We start from the raw sequence: 6,219 nt of genomic DNA, 5'->3' as shown, positions 1-6,219 counted from the left end.
ACAAATTTGGTCTTCATTTGCCGAAGCTATCGAGCTTCAATGTTTGAAAAGTCACAAAAGTTGTGTGTTTGAGCACATAAAGTACTATTTTTCTTGGAAGGTCAACAAGATGTAATCATGGTGTGTTGTGTCATTTTAAAGATCTCGTCGAGCTGATTAATTTGACACTTTGTTTAACAAATTTGGTCTTCATTTGCCGAAGCTATCGAGCTTCAATGTTTGAAAAGTCACAAAAGTTATGTGTTTGAGCACATAAAGTACTATTTTTCTTGGAAGTTCAACAAGATGTAATCAAGATGTGTTGTGACATCTTCAAAATCTCGTTGAGGTGATTACTTTGACACTTTGTTTAAGAAATTTGGTCCACATTTGCCGAAGTTATCGAGCTTCAAAGGTTGAAAAGTCACAAAAGTTGTGTGTTTGAGCACATAAAGTACTATTTTTCTTGGAAGGTCAACAAGATGTAATCATGGTGTGTTGTGTCATTTTAAAGATCTCGTCGAGCTGATTAATTTGACACTTTGTTTAACAAATTTGGTCTTCATTTGCCGAAGCTATCGAGCTTCTAAGTTTGAAAAGTCACAAAAGTTGTGTGTTTGAGCACATAAAGTACTATTTTTCTTGGAAGTTCAACAAGATGTAATCATGATGTGTTGTGACATCTTCAAAATCTCGTTGAGGTGATTACTTTGACACTTTGTTTAAGAAATTTGGTCCACATTTGCCGAAGTTATCGAGCTTCAAAGTTTGAAAAGTCACAAAAGTTGTGTTTGAGCACTTAAAGTACTATTTTTCTTGGAAGTTCAACAAGATGTAATCATGATGTGTTGTGATATCTTCAAAATCTCGTTGAGGTGATTACTTTGACACTTTGTTTAACAAATTTGGTCCACATTTGCCAAAGTTATCGAGCTTCAGAATTTGAAAAGTCACAAAATATGTGTGTTTGAGCACATAAAGTACTATTTTTCTTGGAAATTCAACAAGATGCAATCATGATGTGTTGTGACATCTTCAAAATCTCGTCGAGCTGATTAATTTGACACTTTGTTTAACAAATTTGGTCTTCATTTGCCGAAGCTATCGAGCTTCAAAGTTTGAAAAGTCACAAAAGTTGTGTGTTTGAGCACATAAAGTACTATTTTTCTTGGAAGTTCAACAAGATGTAATCATGATGTGTTGTGACATCTTCAAAATCTCGTTTAGGTGATTACTTTGACACTATGTTTAAGAAATTTGGTCCACATTTGCCGAAGTTATCGAGCTTCAAAGTTTGAAAAGTCACAAAATATGTGTGTTTGAGCACATAAAGTACTATTTTTCTTGGAAATTCAACAAGATGCAATCATGATGTGTTGTGACATATTCAAAATCTCGTCGAGCTGATTAATTTGACACTTTGTTTAACAAATTTGGTCTTCATTTGCCGAAGCTATCGAGCTTCAATGTTTGAAAAGTCACAAAAGTTGTGTGTTTGAGCACATAAAGTACTATTTTTCTTGGAAGTTCAACAAGATGTAATCATGATGTGTTGTGACATCTTCAAAATCTCGTTGAGGTGATTACTTTGACACTTTGTTTAAGAAATTTGGTCCACATTTGCCGAAGTTATCGAGCTTCAAAGTTTGAAAAGTCACAAAAGTTGTGTTTGAGCACTTAAAGTACTATTTTTCTTGGAAGTTCAACAAGATGTAATCATGATGTGTTGTGACATCTTCAAAATCTCGTTGAGGTGATTACTTTGACACTTTGTTTAACAAATTTGGTCCACATTTGCCAAAGCTATCGAGGTTCAAAGTTTGAAAAGTCACAAAAGTTGTGTGTTTCAGCACATAAAGTACTATTTTTCTTGGAAATTCAACAAGATGTAATCATGATGTGTTGTGACATCTTCAAAATCTCGTCGAGCTGATTAATTTGACACTTTGTTTAACAAATTTGGTCTTCATTTGCCGAAGCTATCGAGCTTCTAAGTTTGGAAAGTCACAAAAGTTGTGTGTTTGAGCACATAAAGAACTATTTTTCTTGGAAGTTCAACAAGATGCAATCATGATGTGTTGTGACATCTTCAAAATCTCGTCGAGCTGATTAATTTGACACTTTGTTTAACAAATTTGGTCTTCATTTGCCGAAGCTATCGAGCTTCAAAGTTTGAAAAGTCACAAAAGTTGTGTGTTTCAGCACATAAAGTACTATTTTTCTTGGAAGTTCAACAAGATGTAATCATGATGTGTTGTGACATCTTCAAAATCTCGTTGAGGTGATTACTTTGACACTTTGTTTAACAAATTTGGTCCACATTTGCCAAAGCTATCGAGGTTCAAAGTTTGAAAAGTCACAAAAGTTGTGTGTTTGAGCACATAAAGAACTATTTTTCTTGGAAGTTCAACAAGATGCAATCATGATGTGTTGTGACATCTTCAAAATCTCGTCGAGCTGATTAATTTGACACTTTGTTTAACAAATTTGGTCTTCATTTGCCGAAGCTATCGAGCTTCAAAGTTTGAAAAGTCACAAAAGTTGTGTGTTTCAGCACATAAAGTACTATTTTTCTTGGAAATTCAACAAGATGCAATCATGATGTGTTGTGACATCTTCAAAATCTCGTTGAGGTGATTAATTTGACACTTTGTTTAACAAATTTGGTCTTCATTTGCCGAAGCTATCGAGCTTCAGAGTTTGAAAAGTCACAAAATATGTGTGTTTGAGCACATAAAGTACTATTTTTCTTGGAAGTTCAACAAGATGTAATCATGGTGTGTTGTGACATCTTCATAACCTTGTCGAGCTGATTACTTTAACACTTTGTTTAACAAATTTGGTCCACATTTGCCAAAGTTATCGAGCTTCAAAATTGGAAAAGTCACAAAAGTTGTGTGTTTGAGCACATAAAGTACTATTTTTCTTGGAAGTTCAACAAGATGTAATCATGATGTGTTGTGACATCTTCAAAATCTCGTTTAGGTGATTACTTTGACACTATGTTTAAGAAATTTGGTCTTCATTTGCCGAAGCTATCGAGCTTCTAAGTTTGAAAAGTCACAAAAGTTGTGTGTTTGAGCACATAAAGTACTATTTTTCTTGGAAGTTCAACAAGATGTAATCATGATGTGTTGTGACATCTTCAAAATCTCGTTTAGGTGATTACTTTGACACTATGTTTAAGAAATTTGGTCCACATTTGCCGATGTTATCGAGCTTCAAAGTTTGAAAAATCAAAAAATATGTGTGTTTGAGCACATAAAGTACTATTTTTCTTGGAAATTCAACAAGATGCAATCAAGATGTGTTGTGACATATTCAAAATCTCGTCGAGCTGATTAATTTGACACTTTGTTTAACAAATTTGGTCTTCATTTGCCGAAGCTATCGAGCTTCAATGTTTGAAAAGTCACAAAAGTTGTGTGTTTGAGCACATAAAGTACTATTTTTCTTGGAAGGTCAACAAGATGTAATCATGGTGTGTTGTGTCATTTTAAAGATCTCGTCGAGCTGATTAATTTGACACTTTGTTTAACAAATTTGGTCTTCATTTGCCGAAGCTATCGAGCTTCAATGTTTGAAAAGTCACAAAAGTTATGTGTTTGAGCACATAAAGTACTATTTTTCTTGGAAGTTCAACAAGATGTAATCAAGATGTGTTGTGACATCTTCAAAATCTCGTTGAGGTGATTACTTTGACACTTTGTTTAAGAAATTTGGTCCACATTTGCCGAAGTTATCGAGCTTCAAAGGTTGAAAAGTCACAAAAGTTGTGTGTTTGAGCACATAAAGTACTATTTTTCTTGGAAGGTCAACAAGATGTAATCATGGTGTGTTGTGTCATTTTAAAGATCTCGTCGAGCTGATTAATTTGACACTTTGTTTAACAAATTTGGTCTTCATTTGCCGAAGCTATCGAGCTTCTAAGTTTGAAAAGTCACAAAAGTTGTGTGTTTGAGCACATAAAGTACTATTTTTCTTGGAAGTTCAACAAGATGTAATCATGATGTGTTGTGACATCTTCAAAATCTCGTTGAGGTGATTACTTTGACACTTTGTTTAAGAAATTTGGTCCACATTTGCCGAAGTTATCGAGCTTCAAAGTTTGAAAAGTCACAAAAGTTGTGTTTGAGCACTTAAAGTACTATTTTTCTTGGAAGTTCAACAAGATGTAATCATGATGTGTTGTGATATCTTCAAAATCTCGTTGAGGTGATTACTTTGACACTTTGTTTAACAAATTTGGTCCACATTTGCCAAAGTTATCGAGCTTCAGAATTTGAAAAGTCACAAAATATGTGTGTTTGAGCACATAAAGTACTATTTTTCTTGGAAATTCAACAAGATGCAATCATGATGTGTTGTGACATCTTCAAAATCTCGTCGAGCTGATTAATTTGACACTTTGTTTAACAAATTTGGTCTTCATTTGCCGAAGCTATCGAGCTTCAAAGTTTGAAAAGTCACAAAAGTTGTGTGTTTGAGCACATAAAGTACTATTTTTCTTGGAAGTTCAACAAGATGTAATCATGATGTGTTGTGACATCTTCAAAATCTCGTTGAGGTGATTACTTTGACACTTTGTTTAAGAAATTTGGTCCACATTTGCCGAAGTTATCGAGCTTCAAAATTTGAAAAGTCACAAAAGTTGTGTGTTTGAGCACATAATGTACTATTTTTCTTGGAAGTTCAACAAGGTGCAATGATGATGTGTTGTGTCATTTTAAAGATCTCGTCGAGCTGATTAATTTGACACTTTGGTTAACAAATTTGGTCCACATTTGCCAAAGTTATCGAGCTTCAAAGTTTGAAAAGTCACAAAATATGTGTGTTTGAGCACATAAAGTACTACTTTTCTTGGAAATTCAACAAGATGCAATCATGATGTGTTGTGACATCTTCAAAATCTCGTCGAGCTGATTAATTTGACACTTTGTTTAACAAATTTGGTCTTCATTTGCCGAAGCTATCGAGCTTCAAAGTTTGAAAAGTCACAAAATATGAGTGTTTGAGCACATAAAGTACTATTTTTCTTGGAAGTTCAACAAGATGTAATCATGATGTGTTGTGACATCTTCAAAATCTCGTTTAGGTGATTACTTTGACACTATGTTTAAGAAATTTGGTCCACATTTGCCGAAGTTATCGAGCTTCAAAGTTTGAAAAGTCACAAAATATGTGTGTTTGAGCACATAAAGTACTATTTTTCTTGGAAATTCAACAAGATGCAATCATGATGTGTTGTGACATATTCAAAATCTCGTCGAGCTGATTAATTTGACACTTTGTTTAACAAATTTGGTCTTCATTTGCCGAAGCTATCGAGCTTCAATGTTTGAAAAGTCACAAAAGTTGTGTGTTTGAGCACATAAAGTACTATTTTTCTTGGAAGTTCAACAAGATGTAATCATGATGTGTTGTGACATCTTCAAAATCTCGTTGAGGTGATTACTTTGACACTTTGTTTAAGAAATTTGGTCCACATTTGCCGAAGTTATCGAGCTTCAAAGTTTGAAAAGTCACAAAAGTTGTGTTTGAGCACTTAAAGTACTATTTTTCTTGGAAGTTCAACAAGATGTAATCATGATGTGTTGTGACATCTTCAAAATCTCGTTGAGGTGATTACTTTGACACTTTGTTTAACAAATTTGGTCCACATTTGCCAAAGCTATCGAGGTTCAAAGTTTGAAAAGTCACAAAAGTTGTGTGTTTCAGCACATAAAGTACTATTTTTCTTGGAAATTCAACAAGATGTAATCATGATGTGTTGTGACATCTTCAAAATCTCGTCGAGCTGATTAATTTGACACTTTGTTTAACAAATTTGGTCTTCATTTGCCGAAGCTATCGAGCTTCTAAGTTTGGAAAGTCACAAAAGTTGTGTGTTTGAGCACATAAAGAACTATTTTTCTTGGAAGTTCAACAAGATGCAATCATGATGTGTTGTGACATCTTCAAAATCTCGTCGAGCTGATTAATTTGACACTTTGTTTAACAAATTTGGTCTTCATTTGCCGAAGCTATCGAGCTTCAAAGTTTGAAAAGTCACAAAAGTTGTGTGTTTCAGCACATAAAGTACTATTTTTCTTGGAAGTTCAACAAGATGTAATCATGATGTGTTGTGACATCTTCAAAATCTCGTTGAGGTGATTACTTTGACACTTTGTTTAACAAATTTGGTCTTCATTTGCCGAAGCTATCGAGCTTCTAAGTTTGGAAAGTCACAAAAGTTGTGTG

Source organism: Euwallacea fornicatus, unplaced genomic scaffold (assembly GCF_040115645.1).
Source record: "Euwallacea fornicatus isolate EFF26 unplaced genomic scaffold, ASM4011564v1 scaffold_48, whole genome shotgun sequence".
Lineage (NCBI taxonomy): Eukaryota > Metazoa > Arthropoda > Insecta > Coleoptera > Curculionidae > Euwallacea > Euwallacea fornicatus.
This window is presented reverse-complemented; position numbering follows the sequence as displayed.